Raw genomic sequence first — 14,217 nt, 5'->3', positions numbered from 1 at the left:
CAAGATCAGACAACTGCACCCTCCACAGAGGCTTTGCAAGTTCCTGCAACCGGCCATTAATTAATAGCTGCCAACCCATTTGAAGTCCCACAAGCCCACGCATGGGTAGGTCTTGCATAATTTACCCTTCAAAGAAACATGTAATAACACCGGATAAATCAGCACCGGTATTGTTTCTGAGCGTTCTACTTAACCAGCAGCAATACTTTGCATCATAAGGATGCCATCACCCTGCTGTTAGCATTGACGCTCACTACGTCCGGCCATGAACCACAATCCGGAATCACATCACCGCGCAATGTTAAATTAACAATTTGTCCCACAATAGATGTCAGCATAGAACCTGGCCTCCATAACATTAGCAGATAGTTGTCTAGCACTGCGGCAAATTCACTTTTCACCTATTACAGATATGTTTTGCGCTGAATGCCCACGCCATCAGGCAACACTTTTTCACTTCGGATCCGAATATTGTAAGTATAATGGTTGAAGCTGATGTCCCTCAATATTCTTCCTAAAAATGACTATACCTTTCTATCTTTTGTTTTTCCCCTGTTTTCCCTACAGGCGTGTAAATTCCAATTCAGGCAATAACAATTCCCTAAGTCCTGAAGATGATCCCTATAAATTGAGCACAGGATCGAAACGTCGACTCCTTTGAGTAGACATACGTTTCACCCTATTATATTGCTGTATGTATGTTTTACTCCAGGACACACTGCCAATTCTGATCCAAAGCAGTGGCCTGATAGCTCACCTTGTTTGCCTGATATTTCTTCACTTTACTACTTTCTCACTTTTTGCTTCTCTTGTACGTCACAGGACTGTGCTCTACTGTAACTACAATGCTTTGTTGCTTATATGTATTCTTAAATTTGAATGATGTGTTTGATTATTAAATTCCCTGTCCGGCTGGACTATGGATTGAAGTATATAGTAGCCGATTGTGGTCTATATAATATTTCCCTGTACTTATTCCTTTATGCTGAGGACCTTTTGTTTCTTTTAAATCACCTGGGAGGCACCAACCTAAACTTCCAGATGTAGCAGTACATTTACAAGAGGAAAAGCGATGGAATTTACATCAAAAACTTAAAACGCACTTGGGAGAAGATGCTGCTGGCTGCCCGCGCCTTTGTCGCCATTGACAACCCAGCGGACGTGTGCGTCCTCCCGTCCAGAAACACTGGGCAGCTTGCTGTACTAAAGTTGGCTTCATCGTGCGGCGCTACTCCCATTGCCAGTCGCTTCACCCCTGGAAACTTCACCAACCAGATCCAGGCAGCTTTGCGAGAAGGAGTAGTTTCTGTCCTGTAAATCCAGTTCTGTAGTAGGGGTATCTCTGTTATAGTCATAATCTAGTGAATAGTCCCGCTCATGTGCGTGGACCCCGGCAATCAAAAATAATCTCTAAACTTGTCAAAAAATTGCAGAACTGCAAAGACACTTAAGAGAGAATTTAAAGACAAATAATGCAGCCTATATCCACAAGCTACACTGTTGAGTACTTCAACTAGAAATTCCACCAAAAACACCACACATACAACACAGCCTGCCCAGTTTCCTCACAGAGAAACTTGCCTCTACCAGTAAAAGCCTCTGGAATGATAGAGAGGAAGGCCTGGACAGACAAGCCCCATAGGCTGTCATTATGCGGCTTAAATAGGATACTGTGCCTTTAAGAGAACTTTCCAGAACTTCTCCCAGTATCCCAGAATGCACAGCAGGTCCCATTTACTTTCAGTTCTTTTTGAAGGCGTAACACGCCAGACCTGTAGCATTCCTTACATGAATAACTTTCTCCACCCGGGAGGCGGGAGGGCGCTTATGATTATAACAGAGATACCCCTACTACAGAACTGGAGTTACAGGACAGAAACTACTCCTTCTGTAGTAGGGGATCTCTGTGTATAGTCATAATCTAGTGAATAGAATGGCAAGCCCATCCCCACACCAAAGCGGCGGTGGAGAGAAGAAAATTAACACCACTACTGTGCGAACAGATTTTGCAGCGAAGCCTGTCCAACCTGAGCGTCTGTCCTGGCATCATTGTTCAGACAGTAATGCTTAGCAAATGTATGAACCGAATTCCAAGTGGCTGCCTTGCAGATTTCTGCAATCGGCACGTTACGGAGCAAGGCTGTCGTGGCAGCTTCGCCCCTGGTGGAATGAGCCTTAGGCTTACCTCTTAAGGTCTTATTAGCTTTTTGGTAACACAATTGTATGCAGGACACAATCCACCTAGAAATGGACTGCTTAGAGGTAGCAAGACCCGTCCTGACTGATCCATAATTGATAAACAATTGGTCAGACCTACGAATATCTTTGGTTTTATCCAGATAAAATTTCAACACCCTCCAAACATCCAGGGAATGTAGAGACCTTTCCGCTGGAGATGAAGGATTCTGAAAAAACGTAGGCAAAGTTATGGTCTGGTTGACATGAAAATCAGAAATAACCTTGGGAAGAAATTAAGTACGCATAACAACCTTAGCAGCATGAAATACAGTATTAGGTTCTTGGCAACACAACACCTGAATTTCACTCACCCTGCGGGCCGATGTAATGGCCACGAGGAACACCGCCTTCCAGGACAGGTGCTGCAACGAAGCCTTATGAATAGGTTCAAAAGGCTCCTTCATCAATCTGGACAGCACCACATTCAATTCCCATGAAGGCGAAGGGAGCCTGACAGGAGGGAATACTTTCTTCAAGCCTTCCAGAAAATCTTTGATCACAGGGATCTGGAAGAAGGAAGTCTGTGAAGGGCATTTCCTGTAGGCAGTCAATGCAGCGAGATGAACCTTAATGGAGTGAACATTAAGTCCAGACTGCGCCAAATGTAGAAGGTAAGGAAGGATGACATCTTCCTTGCACGTCGTCGGGTCATAGTTCTTGGACTTGCACTAGATACAGAACCTCTTCCACTTGTAAGCATAGGAAGTCCGAGTGGAAGGCCTCTTAGACTCCTTCAGTATGTCCATGCAATCGTCAGGTAGATTCAAATGGCCATATTGCACTATCTCAGGAGCCATGCCGCCAAACTCAAAGACGAGAGGTTGGGGTGCAACATCTGCCCCCCGAACTTCGTGAGAAGGTCCGGCCTGCACGGCAGCCGTATGTGAGGAAGGAGAAACCGGTGAAGCAGGTGCGTGAACCACCACTGCCTGGGCCATTCCGGGGCAATGAGTATCATCCTCGCCCTGGACTGGGCCAACTTGATGAGTACCGCCGGAATCAGGGGAATGGGTGGAAAAGCGTACAGAAAGCTGTTCGACCAGTCGATCCATAGCGCATTCCCCAGCGTCCCCTGCTGGTAGTACCTGGAGGCGAAGTCTCGGCATTTGCTGTTTTCGGCGGTGGCGAACAGATCTACGTATGGAGTCCCCCACCTTGCGAAGACTTCTCCTAGTACTTCGTCATTTATGACCCATTCGTGGTTTTCCTGAATCAGTCTGCTCAGTTCGTCCGCCTGAACATTCTGCACACCTGGCAGATGGGTAGCCGTTATCGTCAGTCCTCTGGCCAGAAGCCAGTGCCAGATCGCCTGCGCCTCCTGCGACAGAGTGCGTGATCTCGAACCCCCCTGCTTGTTGAGGTAATACATCGTGGTCGTATTGTCCTTCTGTACAAGCAGAGAGTTGGTCTGGAAGGACGGATGAAAGGCCTTCAGTGCCAAGTGAACAGCTCTGAGTTCCAGGAAATTGATGTTCTACGTGGACTCCATCGGGGACCACGTTCCTTGAATCTGTAGGGCTCGGGAATGCGCCCCCCAGCCGTGGAGGGAAGCATCCGTCACGACGGTCTGCGTGGGAATGTCCTTGTGGAAGGGAACCCCTCTGAGGAGATTCTCCACCGAACACCACCACTTCAGAGACTGAAGAGCATGCAAAGACAGTCGTATCTTGTCATCCCAAGATCCTTTCCTCTGATCCCACTGGTCCTCCAAGCACTCTTGCAACGGTCTCATGTGCAGTCGTGCGTGTGGCGTTAGGAAGATACAAGAGGCCATCGATCCCAGTAGAGAAGACACCGTCCTCACTGTTGTAGATGGAGTGGTCAAAAGAGCCTGAGCCTTCCGAAGGAGTGATAAGCGTCGCTCCTCCGAAGGAGACACGCTTGCTGACAGCGTATTGATGGAGGCTCCCAAGTACTGTATGCATTGGGCCGGAGTCGGGACAGACTTGGACATGTTGATGTGCAACCCCAGCTTGTTCAAGAGAACGCACGTCTTCTGGAAGTGTGCTCGAGCTTCCGAGAAGGAGGAGGCCTTGATCAACCAATCGTCCAGGTACGGGTAGACGAACACCTTGTTCTTCCTCAGGTGTGCTGCTACCACCGCCATGCATTTCGAGAATGTTCTTGGTGCAGACTTCAGTCTGAATGGGAGTACTGTGTATTGATAATGATTGGCGCCGACTTGGAATCGCAGGAACTTCCTGTGTTTGTGTGCAATGGGCACATGGAAGTACGCTCCTGTAGGTCTATAGCACATAGCAGTGTCCCTGTTGCAACTGAGGATAAATCTGATGCAACGACAGCATGCAAAACTTTTCTCTGCGAATCCACTTGTTTGCCTGCCTTAAGTCTAGAATGGGCCTGAACTCGTTCTTGTCCTTCTTGCGAACGAGGAAGAACCGGGAGTACAGACCTCTTCCTCTCTGAGACAGCGGAACGTCTTCTATCGCCCTTTTCCTTAACAGGATATCTGCCTCCGCCTGAAGCTCGCGCAGTTGAAACTGCAAGCTGAACGGCGGAATTGCTGGAGGCGGGCTGGTGAACCGAAGACTGTATCCATTGCAAACAATATTCAGCACCCACTTGTCCTGAGTAATTTTTCTCCACTCTGCCAGAAAAAATTGAACGCTTCCCCCCACCGGAGTGGGTAACGGATGTAGGGGAAGTAAGCGCTCAGGGCCTAGACCCGGCCGGGCCTTTGGTCGCTGTTGCCGACTGTTGGCCTCCTCTGCCTTTCTGGCGCTTCTGGAACGGCCTTCGGAACTGCTGTTGTTGTTGTTGCTGCTGTCCCGAAGGTTGGCCACGCCCTCTACCCTGTCCGCCGAACTGCCTCTGGAACGGTCGGTATGACTTCTTAGTCTCTTTGGGCTTCTCCAGGCCTACAGCCGTGAGTGTCTCAGCCTCAGCCTTCATGCGGGCCATTTCGTCATCCGCATGTTTCCCGAACAGAGTTTCGCCAGAGAATGGCAAATTGGCAACCCTCTGTTGGGCGTCAGGTTTTAACGACGTGAGGCGGAGCCAAGAGTGTCGTCTCTGGTTAATCCCATGGCAGAAGCTATCCTCCCCATACAGCCCAGATGGCTGCAGAGTGTACCGACGGGCAGAGCAGTGCACTATCTTCCTGAGCTGTTGCCAGGCGAGGAGTGGCACGTTCCTCTTACCCTAGAGGAGGACTACCAGGTTTGATCAGGTGATATCTGTATCATATATCCCTTTTTTTTATATATCGCACCATCTAGCAGTAGCAAATGTTATAGGTCCTGAAGAAGCGGGAGATACTTAGTGATCTTTAATTTACAGCAGAAACATGTCGACTATCATATTGGGCCAGTGACTATTAGGGTTAATCACTGGCAACTTTGCACTGAATTATTTTTAGCTTTGGAAATGAACGGCACCAGAATAAAATAGTTTTGCTTTCATTATTCAATCTTATCATAGAGCACATTCTTCCCCCTTTTGGTTTTTCACCATTCTTCTTTTTTGCACTGCTCCTCAGTTACTAATAGAACTTCCCTCTAGGTCCTCTGCTTTACAACAGCAACCCTTCCCATAGAAGGTGGCAACAACTAAGACTCTCCACTCTGGGAAGTGGTTCAAATGATGAAAGGCAGTAAAGGGCGAGTAACTGATGGATATCTTCCCATACAGTGCGATATCTTGTTGTGTGCTTCTCTAACACACTAAGCACACACTCAGTCATCTAGACACATTTTGACACATAGTTGACCCACAGTTACTCTTTTTTGTATTATAGAAGCCATGCGCCGCCAGGAGAGAAGAATCGGCCGCAGCACTGATGACCTGATTCGCCACCAACATCCCCTCGTTTAACACCTCCTGGAAATCTTCCCTTTTGTCACGAGGCAGGTGTTCCACAAACTGCTGGAGGGATTCCCAGAGTGCGCGGTCGTAGCGCCCCAACAGGGCCGTAGCGCTCGCCGCCTTCATAGACGTAGCCGACGTTCCACAAACCTTCCTCCCAGCAGAATCCATCCACCTAGATTCTTTATCTGGTGGGACCGTGGATGACGGAGTGGTGGCATGTTGTTTACGAGCCGCCGTCACTATCACAGAGTCTGGAGGGGGTTCCACTCTTAAAAAGGCCGGATCCGAATCGGGAGCCCGGTACTTTTTCTGTAGTCTCGAGGGGGCCGCCTTAGTCACCGCCGGGGTGAGAAAAAGGTCCGGCACCAGTGGCAGTAATGGTCGAGACAGATGTTTTTGGTGCAGCGTCTCGAAAATTACCGACGTCTTGGGAGTGGGCACCGTCAACGAGATGCCCAACTTAGCTGCACCCCTTAACAGGACGTCGTGAAAGGACACCAGATCGTCCACCTGTGATACTCTCGTCTCTGGTGACCCCGACAGATTTGGGGAGTAGTCCCTGGTCTCTGAGGACCTCGTCAGGGAACGAGACCCTGTTGCGTGATCTTTCCCTCCTCCTGGAACGAGAACGCAACCTCCCAGTCCGTGGACGTTCCGCAGGTTTCCGTGGAGGTGTTCTCCGTGGCTTATCCTGGGGTTTCGGTTTTGGCGTCCCCTTAGGTGGTGTTGGAAGGGGAGGCAGTGACGCCGATCTTGGCGGAGGAACGGGAGGTATCTCCGACTGAGGGACGGGCCCACAAGGCGGAAGTGGTGGTGGTTGTCCTGAGGGAGGTAGTGGCGGAAGTGGAGGTTTGATGGGAGGATCCTCCTTAGGAACAGGGGCAGGTCTTTGGCCGAGGTGGTGTATAAACCATTATGTACATCGAGCCCGGTGACTTCTTCGGGGGAGGGGACTGTGAACCAGCCCCTCCAGCAGGCGTTCGCCGTCTCCGGAGCCCTCCACCAGAACCAGCGTGACTTCAGGCACCAGAACTCCTTCTGCGCCTCTTAGGAGAGTTGGAACAACTCCTAGATGCTGATCTCTTCCTCCTCGACGCCGAGCGTCGTGTCTGCGGCGTCGAATGTCGTCTCCGCGACTCCGGCGTCAATCGCCGCCTCCGCAACGTCGAACGCTTCTTCCTCGACGCCGAACGCCGCCTCCGCGAAGTCGAACGTTCAGACCTCGACGACGAACGTCGGCTCTTCCTCGACGCCGACCGCTCCTTCGAGGACCTCGACGGCGAGGTTCCCCTTGACGTCGATCGTCGTTTTGACGCCGAACGTCTTCTCGACGCCGATCGTCTTCTCGCCGGTGAACGGCGGTGTCGCCTCGACGGCGAGCGCCGAAGCCTGTCATGCCTTCTTCGACGTCGATGGCTCGACGCTGACGTCAGCGACGAAGAGGCCGTCGACTGGGATTTTGACGGAGGCCTACTCCGGCCCTTCGACGTTGATCTTTCCCGTCGTCTCGACCCGGAGAGGCAGAGGGAGCCTTCCCGGTCTGCCCAGACCCACCTGCAGCCTGCAGTTGTCTGTCCTCTAGGCCTTGGAGCCTAATCTTCAGCCTTTCCCTCAGAGTCATGGCAGAAAGGTTCTTGCAGATGTCACACTCTTCAGGGACATGTGCTTCAGGAAGGCAGATGATGCAGACGTCGTGTGGATCAGTCTTGGCCTTCTTCCTCCCACATGCTGGGCATTTGTCGAAAAGAGCAGGCATTTTAGAGCCCTAAAAAGCCTGAACAAACACACAGGAGTGAAGGGAAAGCACCAAGACACAAACTGAAAACACTTTTAAATCACAAAGTGCACAAAAATCCAATAAATCCTTGAAAAAGGGAGAGCTCAATGCACCAGGGTCCTGTTAGCAGGAGCCGGAAAAAAGAACTGAAAGTAAATGGGACCTGCTGTGCATTCTGGGATACTGGGAGAAGTTCTTAAAAGTTCTCTTAAAGGCACAGTATCCTATTTAAGCCACATAATGACAGCCTATGGGGCTTGTCTGTCCAGGCCTTCCTCTCTATCATTACAGAGGTTTTTACTGGTAGAGGCAAGTTTCTCTGTGAGGAAACTGGGCAGGCTGTGTTGTATGTCTGGTGTTTTTGGTGGAATTTCTAGTTGAAGTACTGGACAGTGTAGCCTGTGGATAGCCTGTCCGGAATTCGGTTAAAACCGAGTCTCCTCAACAACACACATCCGGATGAAAATCAGGTGACCCGGTTTCAACCGAGTGTCACTGATTTTCATAGCTGGCGTGGGCGGAGATCAGCTGTTGTGCTCTGCCGTCTGTTTTACTTCGGCCGCACCAGAGTACTTCTCACGTCTTTAAAAAGACCATTCATTTAATGAGGCTTTGTTCTGTCGCCCCTTCTCAGAGCGCATAAACATCTTGCGGTGTTGTCACATGTCTGGCAGCCGGCCCTGCACCAGGAAGCTGGGAAGCAGACACATATTGAGCTCAAACCGGCTTCAGTCCCGTCCCCCCTCCCACCTCCCCCCCCTCCCCCCCCCCGTAGTGTGTCAGCCCGGGCTGAGCAGCCTCCAGGGCACACACAAAGACACGTTTTTGGTCTGCCAGCCGCACCCGAGTACTTCACAGCTCATTAAGACCACTTACTTGTTAATGAGGCTTTGTCTGCAGCCTCCAGTGACTTTCCACAAGAGGTGGCTGGAGGCATGCCAAAGCCAATGTCTAATAATCACTTTTTACTAGAATTCCTCCTTTTTGATTAAGCACTTTATTTTGTGTGTAGTTATATGTGTTGTAATACATTAATAGTGAGCAAGATTGCATTTTGAAAACACGGCGCAAATCTTCAGACAGAAAGAAACCCTTGACCCGTTTAGCTTTCCTGATGCGTTACTTTTATTTAACCAGTGTTGTTGAACGATTTAAGAAAATAAAAAGGATAGGGGTGTGCAACAACAATCTCGAGCAAAAACCAGATGGTAGGGGATCTATTTTTCAATGTGTGCCACTAGATTGGATGCAAAATTAGCAAAACGTCCCCACTTTATTTAAATGTTGAACACGCACAATCATGCCACAGGAGAGAGGCATGCTCTCATGTTGATACAGCCATTGCGCAATCAATCATGTTGTTTGACATTAAAATAAATATACTTCCAAGGCGCGTGCAGTATTCCCATTATGAGACACGGTGGGCAGGTGGGGTTAAATAGCTTGTGCCCGGATCCACATCATCCCTCCTTGAATATTCCACACAGCTTGCTCGGTGATTAGCAATGGACGGCTGGGTGCTTACCTAATGTATTTGTTTTTTCATAACCGTTTTGATATGGGGAACGCGCTGCCTGCCTCCAGTGACTTTCCACAAGAGGTGGCTTGGAGGCAGAAAACTCAGCGTGTGTGTCAAAATAAGTGGCAGGGCAACAGAAACCCCGTGACCTGGCTGCCGGTAAACCCCAAAGAGAAGCAAACTTTGTTTCTTTAGAAAGTTAAAAGAAACCCTTGAAACGTTTTCCAAACTGCAGAGCACTTCCTCCACACTAATCAACAAAAAGTCGCCAGACTTTAAATCATCATCAAAAGCACAAATGTCCATATCCTCTGTGCAAAAGTCACTGGCTGAGACTGCATTACAGACACTTTGCATGCCAAAAAGCTCTTCGGTTTTGATATCATCTCCAGCACTACTATAAACAGCAGGCTAGAGACAGTCGGAAGAAGGGCAGTAGTTTGTTGATGTCAGAAAAGTGCCTCGGGTCCCCGGGCTGATAATGGAGCACCAGATGGCTTGCGGAAATGTAGAGAGCAGTGGCATTAACCGGGTACATTGCAGACGCTGCTGCACCGAGGGGATCCAGGGGCAGAAGAAATGCAGTCAGGCAGAGAGCACCGGGCCCCGAGGGCAGCCCCGGCAGCGACGCCCCATGCAGCAGTAGTCTCCATGCTTGATGCATGCATTTGGAAGCAGTTTCTCAAATCCCCAAAGGTAAGTTCCTATGCCTCAATCATTCGAAGTGCATTTGACAGTCTTTTTGGGATCTCTAGTGCGCCAGACCTAAGAACCCAAAATGTGTGAGTCTGTGCACCACCACCCTTTCTCTTTGAAAATGATTTGTTTCCCTGTGCCCAGGAACACTGAAAACGTAACAGTGTTTTGATTTAGCACAAAGCATGTACATGGATGGTTACTAGTGTCCTCTATAAACTGCAGGTGAAATATTAGGATACAGATGGGATGGCACCACCTTCTGTTTTGTAGTATACCCTGGTGTCATTTCTGTGAATGTGGTCCGGTAGTTTTATTTTGTTTCTGGTGGGAGGGAGGGTTAAAGCCATAGGAAGAATAACAATGTGATGTATATGTTGAGTCTGTACTTTACCCACACCCTCTGTCCGTTTTTGGAAGAAGAATCAACTATTTTTGATAATAAGAGTAAATGGTGGAAAATGCACCAAAAAAAAATGAAACCCTTAAAACTTCACCTAGTTGAAAAGAGTTGCATTTAATATACAGGCCCATAAAAAGAAAATAATTCCTCTCTAAAACGGCAAGACTGTCTGCGATACACATACTAAACTAAAATGACCGTGACATTTAATTAAGATATAAGACAACATATTTTCTCCCTCTCCCGTTATTTTCTTTTGCCCATAGGCGCCTCTCCATGTAAAGAACACAGAGCCAATATTAGTCAATTAAAAGTCGCTACACAAAAACGTCTGCGTAACTGTCAATAACACACTCAGTCAAATCCAAAAGCTACAGTATATTCACCACCAACTTTATTATGAAAATGATTGTTTTGCTAAAAGAAAAAATATTGTTTTGTCAAAACCAAACAAAAAAGACAATATTTTGACCGCCCAAGACCAGTTTGGTGTCTGTAACTGGTGCATCGACAGACGCAGGACATCTAGATTCGATAAAACTGTAAACCAGGTCTTGTTACTTGGTAGAATTCGTCAAGACACCCTCCCCTTCAAATAGCTGACCGCCTACTCTCTCTTTGAGAGCATCTTTTTTTTTAGCCTTGTGTCTACATAACAAGTACAGGGGTACGTTTCCATCTTTATTTACTACTTGAGCTAATTCACTTGTAACCATTCAAAGTATGTTGTTAGTTCAGGAAGGCATTCTCTCACGGCTCCAAAACCACAGGTCTATCTAGTTTAAAATTCGGTAATGGTGACTTGTTTGAGCAAACCAGTTATCATTCTTTTACAAAACATGTTTTTGTAATCAGTGTGATGCTGCAATGGCAAGATTTCAACTTCACAAACTCAAACACTTAAAGCATAGACTCTTCCATAAACCTTGAAAATAACAGCAGGAGAGGATGTAGTGTAATGGTTAGGGCCGTGGACCTCAAATCTGGCGAACAGGGTTAGAGTCTCGGCAATGACGCTCAACATCCTGTGATTCTGGGCAAATCACATAATCCACCCATCCCTAACAAAAATGAATGTGCCCTTGTGTAACCCAACAGGTGCTCATGTGAAGCGCTTCAATACCTTCTGGTCAAGTTAGCACTATATAAATCTGAGGGGGTAAAAATAGCAGTGAAATCCAGCCTAGCTTTACTCAGAGCTGTGCCATCATGCTACATGATTTGTGAGGAGTGCCCAAAACCAAACACATGTCAAGCTCTCACTTTCTTCAAATGACAACACATTGATTCTAAATGAACTATGAGAACTGCCTGCGTGCCTACAACGCCCAACACCGCCAGAAATCTCTCATTTCCAAAAAGTTCTCTCTGTACTCCGCAGTTCAAGAGGTGTGCCTTGCACAAAGCCTCCCTTTTCAGGCAAATTTCTGAAAGTGCTGACTTAACTTTCGACTTGTCAAAATGTATTTGGACCTCATATACACTGTACATAGACTGTCTATATACCATGCATCAATGAAGAAAGCAAGCAATAATAAAAGCAAAGAGTTCCATAAACACCGGTAAAACACTGTTTCAGTTGGTTTTTTTGGCGCGAAAATGAGTAACCACTGAAAAGCACTGTTTTTTTGAGGTATTGAAATCACTGGAAAACACTGAAAAAACACCACCAGAATTTACCAAGAATAGAAACTGAAAACAGGAACGCCTACCTGTGGATATAGGCTGCATTATTTGTCTTTAAATTCTCTCTTAAGTGTCTTTGCAGTTCTGCAATTTTTTGACAACTTAAGAGATTATTTTTAATTGCCGGGGTCCACGCACATGAGTGGGACTATTCACTAGATTATGACTATACACAGAGATCCCCTACTACAGAACTGCACCTCCTGGTGGAGACTGATCCGTGAGCTGACCACCTGCCGCTCACTGAGGACTCCTATGTCAATATCTCCACCATCTCTCTATGCAACACGGATTCGCCCCTGTGCTATGTTGACATCGCAATCTCCTGCAACAGCAAGGGAGCCCACTCTGTTGGTCTGATGTGGTGAATGCTTGCGCGTGAAGTGCTGCGCATGTGATGCACTAACTGCAGTGAGCACCAGTGGGAAGTGATGCATGATCTGTACCTCTACCGTGACCCGTAGGAGATTGAAAAGGGCGAACAGGCAGCAGCAGAAAAGGCCATCACGAAGGAGGAGTTCCAGGGAAAATGGACCGCACCCGTATCTGATTTTCCCCAGCCCGAGGTGGTTGACTGGTCCGAAGGAGTGAAGATGCCCTCTGTGCCCATCCAGCAGTTCCCTGCCGAGTGTGCAGACATCGCCATTATCCCAATAGCACCTCAAGATGACTGGAGTGCTCAGCCTGCCACCACCGAAGAGTTGACTGCAGGACCTACTGCCCAGGCCACAGAGTGGGTTGGAGCACCCAATGAATGGTCCTAAATGTCTATTCCTGGCCATAACATCAGTTCTGAAAATAAACTTTTGAACTTATAAAAATACAATTTCTCTGAAAAGACTTTGGGCATTCTTAAAAGTTTGGCAGAAGGGATACTCCATCAAAGCCTGATGGATTTCCTGGCTTCCATATTGCAAGTTTCATAGGCTGCAGTGAACTTGTGCTATCTGCCACACTTGCGAAGGAGTATACCCAAGCTCTAAATAAGGCCTTAATCAACTGACCAGGATCCTTTAGCTGACCGAAACCGAAGCAGCACTATTTTCACTTGCCTATAGACAGAAATGGCGATACAGGACATCAGCAATAGTCTGCAGATGAATATGCAACATCGACCACAACAAAGCACTTTAATGGTCTCATAGCCATGACACTACCATAAGAGGTTGGTTATTAGTACTCCTGCTGAAATAAAGTGAGATTACTTTATACTACTACAAATTATGTACATGCTTCTGATGGAGCAAGGATTCGCACGTGAAGCGCCTTGCCCAGTGCAAGAACCTCGCCAAATGTATAATACTACTAAAATCATTGTTTGTCGTTTATTGTACGTTTTCCCAAACACGCGGGTGTCCCCGGATGCTTGCTTGTATGTCTTTTTCATATTAACGAAGCTTGCATTAAGGAAAATGGCTGCTTCGCCGAAATTCAGTCTGCGCATGCGTCGGTCATACCCATGTGATGTGACGCACTCGCATTCTGGAGGGAGTTTTGTGCTCATGCGCACTGTTGCAAAAATGGCCGCTTGTCTCTCACCACGCTTTCTGCTTGCTACCGCTGCTTTAGCCTATCTGTCCTTTCGCACTAAACCATAATGCTATAGTCATTATAAAGTAAGGGTTGGTTAATGTTCTATCATGGTATACAGAGTAATCATTTGGATGTGATTTTAATTTGTTCTCGCTTACTTTTCATGTACCGCGTCTTTGTGGGTTGGGGCATACGTGAGCAACGCCATACTGAGGCTCCTCTGAACCCTGTCAGCTGACCAGGGAAAGTCCTAACTGCGCAGAAGCTAACACTAGCCAGCTGGCTCCTGAAGCACAATGCGCCTGGGAACCCATCCCGAAGATGCAAGATTGTACCTTGAACTGTCATACACTGTTGCTATATACTGTACTCTTGTATTGTATTCTGTATTCCTATGCCTGGGAAAGTGAACCCGGGGGGCGGGTGTGCAAATCTGAATATTAAATATGAGAAAGCTGAATTTAGGAGGTGGTAATGATCGCACCACCTCTCTTGACCAATCATAATATGAGAAGCTGTCACTTGCAACATTAGTGG

At 47.7% G+C, this 14,217-nt stretch overlaps 1 pseudogene; it reads left to right on the top strand.

Moving 5' to 3' along the window:
- The window catches only part of LOC147748288 (small ribosomal subunit protein uS2 pseudogene), a 52,740-nt pseudogene extending 39,829 nt beyond the window's left edge, over positions 1-12,911 (top strand).
- Positions 12,912-14,217: the final 1,306 nt, after the last annotated feature.

The sequence above is a fragment of the Lissotriton vulgaris genome, chromosome 1_1, assembly GCF_964263255.1.
Source record: "Lissotriton vulgaris chromosome 1_1, aLisVul1.2, whole genome shotgun sequence".
In the NCBI taxonomy this organism is placed as follows: Eukaryota; Metazoa; Chordata; class Amphibia; order Caudata; family Salamandridae; genus Lissotriton; species Lissotriton vulgaris.
Note: the sequence above shows the minus strand (reverse complement) of the source record. Positions and strands in the feature narration are given on the sequence as shown.